This window comes from Platalea leucorodia, assembly GCF_965183815.1.
Source record: "Platalea leucorodia genome assembly, chromosome: Z".
Taxonomy (NCBI): domain Eukaryota; kingdom Metazoa; phylum Chordata; class Aves; order Pelecaniformes; family Threskiornithidae; genus Platalea; species Platalea leucorodia.
This window is the reverse complement of record NC_138858.1, coordinates 88,268,768-88,283,530: the sequence shown is the minus strand read 5'-3', so window position 1 is coordinate 88,283,530 and position 14,763 is coordinate 88,268,768. Positions and strand designations below refer to the sequence as shown.

Here is a 14,763-nt window from a genome sequence, read left to right as displayed (position 1 = left end):
CAACTGACCTAGTGAACCCAAGTGTCTCATAACCCTACACCTAATAAGCCATAAACTTAAACTCGACGGCTAGACGTCACATCTACGACTTCAATCTCTTCATTTCCCAAACATCAGACCACAGAAGCACATCCTAGGTGCACTCACAGGTTCTAGCCACGAGCAAAAACCCATGATCAGCCCAACAGCTCTGACCTGTTCGATGCAGCAGATCACGAAACAAGAGTTGATATGCAAATTTATATACTAAGTCTAGACTTGAAACATCTGTTGGTGTTATCTGCTTAAGTTGCAATTTTGTAATTTTTTTGTATTACTTTGGCATTATTTTGCTGTTACCATTCAGTTAGCACACTCATGTTTTAGCTTTGTCTATCTCTCTCTCTATATGTCTTATTTTTGTGACTACAAGTAGTTTTGAAAGTGTGGGCTAAATCTCTGTACAGAAAAAAACCAGCAGATTGATCTTGCTACAGGTTGTGCAAAGAGCATGGAAAGTTCTGTCCTTTAGTTGAAGTTGCTGTTATTTTTATTTTCTAAAGGCAAAACTTGTTTATACAAAAAACATTCATACAGTTTTGAACTCAATACATCATTTGCTCAGATGCTTAAAAATATACCTGCACTAAATAGTGAGCAGCCAGGTTGAAAACTCTAGCTGCAAGACTAAAATGTTTTAAAATAGGGAGAAAAAGAGCAGATAGCCATACTTCTGTTCAGTGATCGTGGTATCACGTTCACAGTTCAGTAAGCAAACGGCAAATGCAGCTTCACAGCACTGCCCAACTGCTCCGGCAGCCGCAACTCCTCCTCCCACCAATCCCAACCTCCTTCATCTGAAATTAAAAAAGCCCTTTTAATCTTCAAAGCATGGCCACAAGTCAATCTCAAACTTAGCACACTTTTTAATTTTCTTTTTAATTATCCAGCTGGGAGAGTTATGCCCTCCTTGCTCAGTGACCTTTCACTCCTTCAAGATTACTTCAAGAAATCTTTCCTGGGAATAATCAGCAAATTTATACCACTTGCAGAGGAAATGTTTCAAGGCTTCCAAGCGCTGAGGGGGAGAGACAGCATGATTCTTTGTGTGCTTTTGTGCCGGCAGCCTGTGCTGTGTTACACAGTACCCTCAGTTCTGCAGGCCAAGTATCTTCTGGCGTCAGACTGCTGACTGCTGTGAGCACAACCCCGACACGTCTGCTCAAATACCTTCCCAGAAGTAAGTTGTCACCGTGCCGGGTTTTAGAGCCCCCGAGTCCTTACGTGGAGCCAATTCCCAAAATGGCAAGAGAATTTCTTTCCTCTGGAACAGGCAAGAGGCAGGGCACAAGCAGATCATCTATTGGTGCCATAGAGCAATAATAGATGCTATTATTAATTATATTAGTAATAATAGACGCTATTATTACTGCCAATAACTGTTGACCAACTGTTTGTCCCATGAGTTTTGGTCACGAAGCATAGCTTGGTTTCCCATAGCCAAGGGGAAAAATTAAGTCATTACTGCCATTAATGATTTTTAAGTTAAATCAGCACTACTTACTCTCTGCCCACATACTAAACAACTGTATGCAACCCTGCATTTGATTCCCACACATTAAGCCAAGCAATTACTAATTTATTAATTTCACAACGAGCCTGGAAGTGTTTATAGACACAGGCTTGTGTTTAACCAGACTTGCTAGTTAACTTCCCGTACTCATGCTTCAGGCAGGCTTAGGTGAAAGTGTTTACAGGCACAGCAGTCATGATCTACTTCCTCATAAACGTGCATTGGTACATCTTGCTCGCAGCTCGAGAAGATAACGTGATACCACAGGTTCGGTCCTCTGACTGCACAGGGACAGTTCGTAGAGACAGGACGTAACTAGGACCTGTTGAAACCCAGCTGACATCTAACCTGTACGTCATAGAACATGTTACCACACAGAGACGCAAGAGGCAATTTAGTCCCTTCACTTTGAAGATTCTTCTCTGTACGTAAGCAGTTAATTAAGAATGCGTTAAATATATACTAATGCACTAAATATCCCTGCAAGCAACAAAACTGTTCAAGAAAGCTAAGTAATTCTTCTCCAACTGAAGTGACAGAAATGGAACAGTCCACTTAATACGGAACTGATTGCTCAGAAAAAGCACAAAAAATTATCATATTTTGACAGAGTTCACATTACTTATAATAATATTTATGCCAACTATAGTTTATCGAAGGAAAGCTTTTTCTTTTCAGCAAGACATGCCTTTTACAAAAAAGTATTTTGGCAAGATTTAGTGGAATACTTTATTGTGATTTTTGCCAGTAAAACAACCCTTTTTTAGCCAATATACTGTGGTTTCAATGTTGTACCTTACTGGTTCCTTCATCGTCAGGGCTCTTTTGCAGACGTCTGTATAGCACAAGTTTAAAAAAAATAATCGCAATTATTCTTACTTAATTGGCATCACTTAAAATGAGAGAATTCTTTGCTGCTACTATTTGGAGTAGTATCATTTAGGCATACGTTTTGCCCTCAAACAAAATTCTCCATTTGAATAATTAAGAGGAGAAAAGACCAATACAGATAGAGTCTCCTTTGAAGGTACCCACATGCTGTGCTGTCTCCGTAATAAATCTATTACCTGCCATTCAACAAAACATTATCTGTCACAACAGCCTCCAGAACAAAAACAGTAATTAGATTCGGATCTTAATACACTCGGCACGCTGTTCTGCGGTCTACAATTCAGCAGGTTCAGAAAGCAAGGAACAGTATGCCTAAGCGAGATTAAAAATTGGGCCAATACGGATCATAAAATCTTTACCAAAACCAAACAGCCAAGGAGGAGAGCTCAGATAATACTTTGGGTTTAGGCTCATTTATACTAAGAAACTTAACAGAAGGCTTAATGGACAGCTTTGCCTGATTCGACTGTGCCTTATTAGGCATCTTCATGAAAAGCATTAAATGTGTTTAATCCCTTCCAAAGAAGGGGAAGACTCATTAGCAATGGATGTTTACAAGTACCCAGGGCTCAAGATTACAGGAGTTCTTCCACTTCTGCAGAAGGGGCTTTTTAGATCTATGTTCTTACGAGAAGGATCATGTATCATCTCCGAAAGAGCTCAGGCTTCCACCCTTTGCTTTTTCTGATATTTGCAAACAAGACAGACAGACAATGAAAACGTCAGCTCGTTTGAAAGCCTGACTCATAAGAGCTGACTCAGTTTATAGACCTCAGTACGCAACTAGCAACCCAGAAAAACTCAAGCCGTAGGGCCAGTCAACACTAAAGATTATTATTTATACCAAGCCAGATTTTCTGTTTCCTATGTTCTGAAATGTATACAGTAGAAAATGAGCTGTTCCCATTCAATTTTCAGTTTCTGGCTAGAGCAAATAAATAGATACACTATCCTACTACAAGAAAAACACAACACTTGGGTATTAAAAAAAAAGCCACCTCTTCGTCCATATAATTCTTTTGTTTTGAGTTTTCAAAGCATCTACTAGTAAGTTGAAATAAACTACAGGTAACCAAACAAGTGTCTAACAGCCTGAATAAACCAGAACAGAGCCCTGTAAAATTATATTGATAATAACTGTAATGCTCAGCAGAATCTCCCAAAATTCCGCACACAAAATTAAATGGTACCCATGTAAATACATACTTCCAAGATCAGCAAATGACTGATAACCGCTATTGTTCCCATATACAAAAGGTCACAGAACAGTATGAGAATATTGCTGTTATGTCTTGCAGTCTGATCCTACAGAATAAGGATCTAGAGCTCCAATTTCTTCCTTGTCAGTCTGAATCCCAATCATTCCTTTGGTTTGGCCTTTATACAATAAAATGCTCATCAGGAAACCATACTCTCTAAGCTTTTATCAAAAACTCCAATCTGCTAAAATATGACCAAGCAAATGCTTCGTGCATCAGAAACATCTAGCTCAACTTTTAGAAACAATTCATAAAACATGAAGAAGTTAAAAAAAAAAAAAAAAAAAAAAAGCTGCTATAACTTGGGAAGCAGCTGGTGCTTTAGAGTGCATCCTCTCCAAAAAAAAAGGACGTGTTTTCTTTGCTCAGGTATGGTAAGGGCCCAAACACAGGATTCTCCACACAAAAGGCAAGTAATAAACAGAGCAAAAATTGTACAATTCATAAATTTATTTTCCTGCCATTTTATTTTCCTGCCAAAGACTCCATGGAAATTCAAACCTTACCACAGCACAGTCCATTAAGCACTATTAGCTCTGGGACACTTTGGTTTTATTCAGCCCACAAAATAAGAAAGAGGTTGCTAACTTTGCAGTGCAGCATTTTATTTCCATTCCAAGCTTCTAAATAAAAAGTGACAGTCGTGACATGGAGTCACATGCCTATTTTTATGAGATACTCTATATGACCTTGAATACTGAGAAGAACATATCCACACTTTTTTCTTTAAAAGCACAACAAAACAGAGACACTGAGCTATATGCTTAAATACAAGACAATACAGGTTAAGTGATAAAAGGAACAAGGCCAGGAAAAAAAGAAACCCTTCGGATCACCACTTCTGTGCTAGAAAGGAGTGTTCAGTAACACTGTGCTTAATGGTAGACTCCAGCGGTCAAAGACTTCCAGCATTTCCTTCCCATTGCTAACACCAGGTCAAAAACGACATGCAGGGCACTGAAAGACTGGGATAAATTCACTAACGGCACATTAACCGCCTCATCATATAAACACAGCTAAGAGCAGGCTTAATAGACCAAGTGTTTAAGGCACCTTCCTATTAAAGCTTCCAAACTGCACTTTATTCTCTTAACTTTTACAGTCTTACAAGCGTAATAATAGCCAGCGTGCCACTAAAATAGGCCTCACTGCCCTAGGCTACCGTTTCATGGCCATGCAAAATAAAAGTAAATCCAATTAAAACGTGTTGCTACATTTAGAGCCCAAACAACTCGAGGCATCCACACACGAGGTTAATGTCCAGGAATGTAAGTGCATAAACCCCCCCCGAATTTGCTTTTTACTTACCTTCCTGCTACACCAGTACTGCTGTCTACTGTGCATTCTCAAAATGCTTCAGCCAACTGTTTGAATGACACAAGCACTGCAATAGCTTGATTTTAAAATAAATTCAGACAACAGATTTGGGGGACATGCAGCCATTCGAAATCCGTTTGGTGAGTCACTACATTTCAAAACAGTCAAAAACAAAATAATGGTGAGTCAATCTCCCCTTCACCATTTATGTTAATTTGAGCCCATACTTCAAGCAATTTTAATCTAAAGCAAGCATAAAGGAAATGGGTGCCAAATTCAAATAGTTCCTTTTATCACAAAGGAGATAACAAGCAAATGCTGGCTAAATCCAAACACACATAAACAAGTTCAGTTATTGCTTTCATACCACACAGAGCCTGAAAGTTAAAAAACAGTCCCAGGTACTGTGCTGCTACTTACAGCTCCTCTAACACAATTATAACTGGACTAATCTGCTCACATCTGCTCCTAAAAACACAACTATCAGACAGAGCTTGTTTTCTCAGGCATTTTGCTGACACAAGTAGATCAAAACATCACTCACTCAAGAGGAGATAGATTTATCAGTCTCCATAATACACAAGCTAAAATCCAGCTATCCCATCATTCTAAGGTGCATGTGACACACTCTTACCAATACATACAAATTTTATTACATGCTTAGTAATGTAGGTTTTGGGGGAAGAATAAAATATCCTGACCGCTTGAATGTGGTAAGAAGAAATTCCAGAAATTCCCTTTCACCAGAATAGGACAAAATTTATTCTCTCCTGAAGCAGGGTTTGTTTTTTTTTTTTTAATTAAAAACAAAACAAAACAAAAACACTTAAGACCAGACACTTGGATGGTAAGTGCATTCCTCTCCTGCCCTCCACAACCAGCACTTTCATCTTCTGGCCTGAGAACTGAGACACAAGGAGATTTAAATCACTGAATTTCTAAATATAAACCCGTTAAAAGACTAGTTTTACAACTACCTCAAGCCCAGCTATTCCTCTGCAAATAACAAAATGGAGTCATCGGATAAGAAAAGAGAGTATTTCAATACGTTCCCGCTGCGCAGGATGGAGACAACCAAAACGTGTGCTTTGGGACTCCCTCGCAACAGCCTGGCTGGGACCTCGGCGGCCAATTCATCCTTCCCACAACCAACCCAGAGTTTTCAAACCCCAATCAGCCCAACTCTACAGCCAAGAACAGACTCACAGCTCTCTGCAGACCCAAGGCAAATGATGATTCACTATTTACTAGACTGATGACATCATTGAGTACCAAGAAATAAATTCATCAAACCTCTGAGAGAGCACCAGATTAGAATATCATGGTAGACATATAGCGCATCGCTAGGCACACTGTATTTCTGATGCCATACACATTTTTATTACTATGTTTGGCAACAGAAATTGCGAAGAGTAATGTTGAGCGCAAGTTAACTAGAAGACTAGTTCTCCCTCCTATTTCCTTTCCCCACCAGGTGCCAACAATGTCTCAACACCCCTTTCCCAAGGAGGTAATTCTACTCCTTTCATGGCCAAAATACCATGGCAAGAAATCCACATTTAGATTCATCTCTAATAGAAGAACATTCAAATAGCAGACGTTTCCTTCCCATAACCTGAAAATGGCCAAATATCATCAGATTCTTTTTTGCCTTCAAATAAACACTGTCATAAGACGGCTCATAACAACTAAAAATATTTAGCCATAAAAAAATACGCTTCCCAGTACTGATAGAAGTATTATGTGCAGTACCACGAAGTTAGCACAATGTCTTAATGCACTTCACCCCTGGGAACGGCTAGAGAACATGGCAAATAGCTTTCATTTTAAATGATTTATTTTATTCCTGCCTTACACTACTACATCAGGATGCTTCTCTCTTTACTCATCCTGACTGTCAATATTTTCTTCCTGCAGCTTTTAAGTAAAATAAAACACACTGTAACTGCTGTCAGACCGTTTCACAACCACTAAGGTTTCATAAATAAGAACGCTTGATAGAAATAAATTTTTCCAGCAATACATGAACCATCACGTTCAATGGAAGAAACACCGTTCTGTTCAGCCATCTGCATTTTCTCTTGTAAGGATAACCGCATAAAGAAGGGTTCAAAAGTAAAATAAATGTATTGAAGAAATGGTCCTGCAGAATCTTTCCGGGCTCGAGTTTTCCTACTATTTTTCTTACATGGTTCACACAAAGACACTGACAGGAACAGCTACAGCAAAATAAGGTCTTCCAAAAATCACTTTGCATGGGACACTGTTTTGTAACCTGCTATGAACTGGAAAAGCTCACGAGAAGGCGCGCGTGCCAGTTGACTTCCCCTTGTACGCACAAGAATGAGAAGAGGTTAACTGCTGCAGTTCAGATTAGGTCATTAGAGCAGCTTAACAGCCACTTCTGGAGGAATCCATACTGAAGATAGGTAAAGTTTCACCCATTTAGTTTTCAACCCTCTCCAATCAACCTAAATAGCACAACAAAGCCACTTCATGGCACAATAAGAAAGTCCATTATATTGAAGAAGTTGACAGATTTGGCTATACCAGGAAGGAAAAAAAAAAAAAAAAGAAACTTACTGACAGAATCAAAGAAAGAAAACTCAACTTGGTTTAATTTAAGAATCTTTTACAGAGTAACTTCTAACAAATTCAGTATCTTCTACAGAATCTTCTAAACAAATGTGGGCAAAATCCAGAGTCATGAAGTTTTCTGTTAGGTAAAAAGTAATCCTCAAACACTGCCATTATCTTAAGCTCCCCCTGAAGATAATAGTCTCCAAACAAATAATACCAACAAAGAGACGACTTTTATTTCTCCATTGGAATTCAACTCCCTGTTAGCTTCAGCTACAGAAGAGAGAAATTCTCATATTAGCAGCCTTTAAAGAACCCCATACACCTACATCACTCAGTACGGCTTTAGGGATGTACATGCAGGTCTACCCGTGGCTCAGGGAGGGTAAGGAGCAGGTAAAAATTCTCCAAACATATCTGGCTTCAGTATAAAAGCAGGGGGGTTGTGGGCTAACCCTAAAAAGCTCCCTGACCTCACTACTGAGCAGCCATCCATACAGGGGTACCAGCACCACCGAGGGGTCACTGCAAGGCTGGGAGCACGCAGCCAGTGATGGATGGGGGCTGCTTGAATTGGTGCTGTTGCCAAAGGAAACATTCATCAACCTGCAGCCCAAATTATCCTACTATTTGTAAAGCCGTTTTTCCTTCAGATTTGTTTCTGTACTGAAGACGCAGAATGAGCCAGAGGCCCGTACTCAGAGAACCTTATTTCCATCCAGCTCCTTGCATCTACTCAACGTGAGAGCCAGGTGCCTTGAGAAAGCAGTTCACCAAATCTAAGCCTAGCTAAGAGCAGGGCTTCCAGACAAGTGACAGATTGGGATGGATTTTAAACCATATGAATGCGGCCTATTAAGGAACAGCAGGAGCACAACCTACCCGTGAGAATCACAGTCCTTACCTCCTGCCCTTATCCCCAGGGCTCTGACAAGACATTTTCAACTCCTATTTCCATCTTTACTAAACAAAAGGCTTTTTTAAATCCACGATAAAAATCTCATGGCTTGTTTAACCTCATTGCTAGCCCAAGGTTGAATTTCTTCCAGTGCATCTCCACGTTAATACTGCTCTAATTTCAAGCTATCTGAATCATGACTCAAAGCTAGGGGTAGGGTTGTAAGAGCTCATCAACTACTAATCCAATTGTTCTACATATCTCAAGGATTATTTCCCAGTTTACTGACCTGAGCTACTTGTTGCAATAATCCTTTATCTATAGTGAAATCATTAGGCAGTTCAAGGTGTGCAGCGTTGTTAAGTCTAGCTCTGGCAGTGTGCAGCACATCAGTAGCTTATCGCTCCAGTATTTGTTGTGCTTCTCTGCTAGGTTTTACAGCCTGTATCAAACTCCAGCTGCCAGTAAAACCACTATCCAAACCAGCTTTTTTTTTTTTTTTTTTGAAAGCTTAAACTGAGTAATTTAAAGCTTGCTCAAGTATGGCAACACTGCGTTGCAGTGAGGAGACATGGACCTATTAAGCTCCCTGTGAAAACGAAGCACTTGGTATTTTTATTTCAGCTGGTCAAGTTCAACAGCAACAGGGATCCCAGCATTTACCTGGCACTGAACTCATACTCAGAGAGTTAGCTACACAGGGCAAATGATAAGATGGAAAAAATTAACAGGCGAGGTCTTTACCTTGTCTTAAATACATCTGGGGATCTCCCTTTCCTGCCAGAATCTTCTCCTGGCTCTGCCTGCAGCTCCCTTTCGGGGTCAGCCCCTGCCTGCACTCACCTGGCGAGGTGAAGGGACACGCTGCATGGGACCCCAACCTGCCTTAAGCGTTTGCCTTCCCAGCCTACAAAATGACAACGACGGCTCCGAAATGAAAAAAGAGGAACGAAACTGTACAAGCCCCTGCCTGCGTTCCCATCTTTTATGAAAAAATGCAAAAGCCACTAACAACAGAAACGCTCGACAGAGGTAATTAGTCATTATCCGTTAAGTAAGAAAACCTAATTGTAGCTTTCAACAAGCTTTGTTCGGGCATTTTTCTGCACTACCTACATCACTTATTTCTACCCAAAATGTACCTTAAAACAAAAGAAAACCACGCACGATACTGAACGGGGCTCGCGAGTCAAAAACAGGAATCAGAAATATTTACTGCCTCGATCTGCACTGAAAAAAAAAAAAAAGGGCCAACCAAAAACGCAAACAAATAAATAAAAAGGATTAAAAAAAAAAAAACCCTCAAAGCGTATCACGAGAACGGGATCAGACAAGAAAGCGAGCCCACCCCTTCAGGACCAGGGGAGAATTAACCTGCATTTCTCCATCCCATTTGCAAGCTTACGACTCCGCCACCCATTTTGTTCCAGATTAAAGGAAAAAAAACAATTAAAAAAGCAGATGATCTCAATGGAACAGAGAAAATCCCCCACATGCACCCCCGCGGACAAACCCCCACCGGTGTCCGTGCCCCGCAGGGCCGGCGATCCCGCCGCAGGTGCCCACCTCAGGCACCCCCTCGGCCGCGGCCGCCCAGGCCATGCCCCAGGTAGGTGCCCCTGCCCCTTCCCCTCCGCCCAGCACCGGCTGGAGGCGACGCCGAGGCAGAAAACGCCAGCACGGAGAACGTGGAAGGGTTTAAAATATAAATATAAAAGGGAGAGGAGGAGAGGCAGGGACGGCGCAGGAGCCGCGCGGCCAAGGTGAACGGCGGCCGGGCAACATGGTGGAGACTGCGGGGGAGCCCCGACCCACCTTCCCCGGGAGGAGGAAGGGGCGAGCCCCGGGTGCGCTGGGGATGGAGGCCGGCTCTCAGGCGGCGGCGGGGGGCCGGGATGGAGGTGACAGCAGGCGGGAGGCGAGAGCAATGACCGCGGCGGGTTAAGAGGAGAGCGCCGCGGGGGAGGCGCCGGCGAGGCTTCTCCCTCAGGGCGGGCGAGCCGCGGCGCCTTGCCCGCGGGAGGAGGAGGACGGGCTCACCTGCCATAGCGGACTGAAGACGGCAATGGCGCCGGGGGCTGTGGCTCTACTCCCCTCAGTCGGCAGCGGGGAGTGCGGCGGGGCCGGGGCCGCCCCGGCAGGCAGAGCACGGGGCGGGCCGGGCCCCGCTCCGCCCCCGACAAAATGGCGCCCACCGCCCTGCCGCCCGCCCTTCTCCCCTCAGGGCCCGGCCGCCATGGCGGCCCCGGGGGCGGGCGGTTCAAGCGCTAGGACGGGCCGAGGGGGGCTCCCGGCCCCGCGGCGCGGCTCGGTGCCCCCGGGGCGCTTCGTCTGGGCGCGGGGGTCTCTCCCCAGCCCCCAGTAAAATGGCACTCGCCTGGTGGCCGCACAGGCTGCCCTCAGCCCTGGCCCTTTCAGGGGTTTGGTTGGGGATTTTTTTAGGAAAAATCCAGGTTTTATAATAGGAGACTGAACTGGGGGGGGCAGGGGGGAACCAGGAAAACAAAAATGAGGAAGTTGAGTCCCCCCCCCCAAAAGATGACACCTCCACCATACCCACATCCCTCTTCCTAAAATCTCACTTTTCTGAGATTTTCAGTGTTTTCTGGCTGGGGGGATGGGGCAAATCTGACATGATCCCCCACCACCGCTTGCAGTTGGGCGTTTTCAGACATCTGCCGCTTCGATACCCCGTACCAAAGATGGGTGCCGGCTCTCTCACATCCCTCTCTGCAGAAGCCAAAATTCCTGATGGGTTTTGATGACACTAACTTGCTTTAATTTGGCTTCTGCCCTTTCCAGTATGCACAATTCTTGGACATGCCGAGAGGCAGCCGGCCCATGAGACCTTCTGCTGCTCAATGCTTTTCTGGGAAGCCACCTCTGGTAATTTCTACCTATTCTCCCCCCAACAAAACCGTGCTACAAACATGAGCCTGCTAATTTACAGTAGGTGTCCTTGAGATAATATTGACTGATGCTGAGCTTTCTCCCCCACCAGCCCCCTTCATTATTTGATTAAGGTGCATCATAGCTGTAAGTCAATAGGAAAGCCTGTGCTCCCTAGACCAGTGACACTAATTGTAATCCATTGCATCATTTTACCAAGACCTGCAATTCTTTGTTGATTTTTCAGGTCTTTGCCTTAATAGTTGCTGTTTGTGCAGAGTTCGACTACTGGGAATGTTTACTGAGTATTTGTTCACCAGCTGCCTGACCCCTTCCATCCTGCTGCCCCTATAAAGAGGGTTTCATCAGATCCCATTAAAACCCAGGAGCTTATTTTAAGACTGTAGACCCTGTGAGGCTTCTGGAGCATTTGTGCTTCTTATCCTCGTGCATCATTTTTTCCACATTCACTGCAATACTCTCCTTGTTAAGCTTCTAAAAGGCTTTCAGATGAACCATATGGAGAACTATATAGGACACGGATAAGTCACAACACACCTCTTCTACTGCTCTACATTATGAATATTGATCCCTTAGCATTATTCAATACCTGGCCTTATCCCAAACATATACATAGAGTTAGTGCAGCTTTTAAATGTTAATAGCCTTTGTTTGTTAGGGTAGAGGAGCGTGGAGCCATGATGTAAGGGACATTTTAGTAATGCAAGATTGATTGAGACTGCAGCAGTTTTGCTGTTGACAGGAGTTTGTACAGGAAGATGGATCATATGTATTCAGTGATGCAGTCTCCCTGCGAGGACTTTCTGTGTCCAGAAATCATTGGCAAAGACACAGCTTTTTTTTTTTTTTTTTTTTTAAGACTTACAATTTTCTAACCTGCCCCCCCCTGGTGGAAGATGGCAGAGTGAAATACAGGTAATATGGCAAGACATCTGCAAGCGGGGAGTTCAGACATGTGCATCAATCAGATTGAAACTGAACAGATAAAGAGACCTTGGGGTCATGATAATCCCAAGGACAAGCAGGGGAAAGATGATAAAGGTGGATTTAGCGCTCCAAAAATTGAATTTGACATAGCTAGACCCCCTGGAACCACAGGCTCAAACCTAGCAAAGCATTTTTCAGGCCTTTGTTCCTCTTAACTAGAAAAATTACCTTCCAGGTAGCCTCCTGTGCTGTAAAGTTTCAGAAAATACCCTGGCATTTCACTTGTTCAGGGAGCCAGAGCCCATTTTATGCTGTCACACTGTCCTGCTGTAGAAGTAAAAATAATTTTACTGGGATTATTGGCATATATAATTTCTGTTATTAAAATGTAGCGAAGAACTATGAGGTATTTATGAAAACATTCAGTTGCTTTCTGCCTGAATGATTCACGGGACCATAAAAAAGTTGGAAGAATCAGAGACACAGGATATGCATGTGCATGTCCTTCATAACAGTGCTATCAAGAGAAATTAGCAGTCATTAATCATTTGGTGTGCAGACCTTTGAGATCCTGAAAGAGACACCTTCCCTTTGTTGCTTTCTTTTCTTTGCTACATCTAATCTAGATTATCTGAGCTCCTCAAAGCTCACTCAGGGATTTACCTGAACAGGTGAGGTGTTGCTGCCTCACAATAGAAGTCACAATAGAAGGCTTATTCCAGTCTTCCCAATTCAACCAGTGTAAAATACCTGTCCATCAAAAAAAATATACAGCCTGAATTCTTCCTGTAATTGCCTTAACTGGCCTAAATTCCTGTTAACGACTTTCTTCAGCTAAAACTACAGTCTTGGAGTACCAGTTCCTCCCTCTGTTCTTTGTACTAATCAGTCATTGTGCTTGCTTTCATAATGCAGGATAAATATTATAGTATTAATGTAATCACAGTAGTAACAATTGGCGAGTGCATGAGCAAATAGTGCTTTGTGATATTTGCCAGCCTGAATCACTGCAACATCTCCACAACAGCGTGCAGGTAGGGACTTGATTTTGTGGTGAGGTTGTGCCCACGTGGAGCTAAAAGTCTCCATAAGGAGATGTTGTTGTGGGACAGGCGAGCCTTTAGCCCAGGCTGTGTGTCCTTCTCTGCAGCCAGAAAACACAATGCTATTGCGATAGTCTGAGGTAACCTTTAATGAGTATGTTCCCCAACCATGCCAGCTTTGTTTTGTTTGTTTCTTCATGGCTTTGTGCAAATAAAACAGTAAGGACAGGACTACAGAAGGTCAGGGTTTTCTTGAGATGCAGCATGTACGTTACTGGCATAAATTTAAACACTGAAATGTTTTTGGCTGGCATCTCTTCTGTTTACTCAAAATTTCCATTTTAAACCAAAGTGTTGCCTCACTTGGGATGTGAATCATTGATCTGAGTACAGGATCTCCAAAAGACCAAATCAAAACTTCACATCCAGTTATATCCAGGGATGATTGTTTTGGGTCTGGGATCCGTAGTTCATTTCCAATTTCCTATCTTGTTTTCTTGGTGTGTTTTTGTTTTTGTTTTTAAGCAACATAAAACAAGGAGATAAAAACATAGTTTGCCTCACATCAGTTTAACAATATTTAATGTGAATCCCACAGATGGAGCCCAGGAGCTAAGACCAACCCAGCACACAGATATATGGATAACACGAATATCTTTTACTGGATTACACAAAATAAAAATGAAACCCCTGGTATTTCAACAGCTGCCTAGGAGGTGAAAAAAACTCCCCAAAAAAAGGCAAAACAGTTAGCAACTCACCACCAGTGATGTTTTTGCTTCTTCTTCTGGAATATGGAGTAGCAACTGTAAGGGGAAGAGAATGCTGAACTGGGCAGACCCTGGCTTTCTATTCTATAAGGTAAAGAAAGCGAGAGTGAATAACGCTTCTTAAAAATGCTGTCTACCACCACCTAGTGGAAGACACTGCTTCAGGTTCCTTGACCTATATAAATTTATAGTTTATCTTGGGGACAGTCATGAGTTGATTGCTGTTCCTCCCCTTCCCAATGCTATGTGGAAATAGAGTTATCAAAAACTTATTTCTTTCTAAGAGCTGTTTCTAAAACTGAACGACATACTTCCTGGTCTCTCATCTGAGCTAAATACTCAGTTTTGTCATCTGCAAAATGGAGGTAGGAAGACCCAGGAAGAATTTTATGAAGTTTAATTAGCGCAAAGTGCTCTTAATAGCAAATCGGGCTTTTAGTCCAAGGATCTCGAACTACTTTGGTCCAAGTACTCAAATTACTGAGGCTTCAGTCAGCAATCCAAGAGGCAGATGTACTGCTGTGCTTGCTGTATAGAAAGATAAATAGCAGGGGTTGCAAAGTTACAGTTTCCTGAACTCACGTAATAAATCAATAGGTGATCAGGAGAAGAAAAA

The 14,763-nt window shown here is 42.6% G+C and overlaps 1 protein-coding gene across 1 annotated transcript in view; it reads right to left on the bottom strand.

Moving 5' to 3' along the window:
* Positions 1–10,636, bottom strand: part of LOC309602623 (solute carrier family 23 member 2) — a 58,437-nt gene extending 47,801 nt beyond the window's left edge. Inside the window, exon 1 of the mRNA XM_082336320.1 lies at positions 10,538–10,636. The gene's annotated coding sequence lies outside the window, so the exon portion shown is untranslated. The remainder of the gene's footprint in view (positions 1–10,537) is intronic.
* Between the last annotated feature and the right edge of the window lie 4,127 nt (positions 10,637–14,763).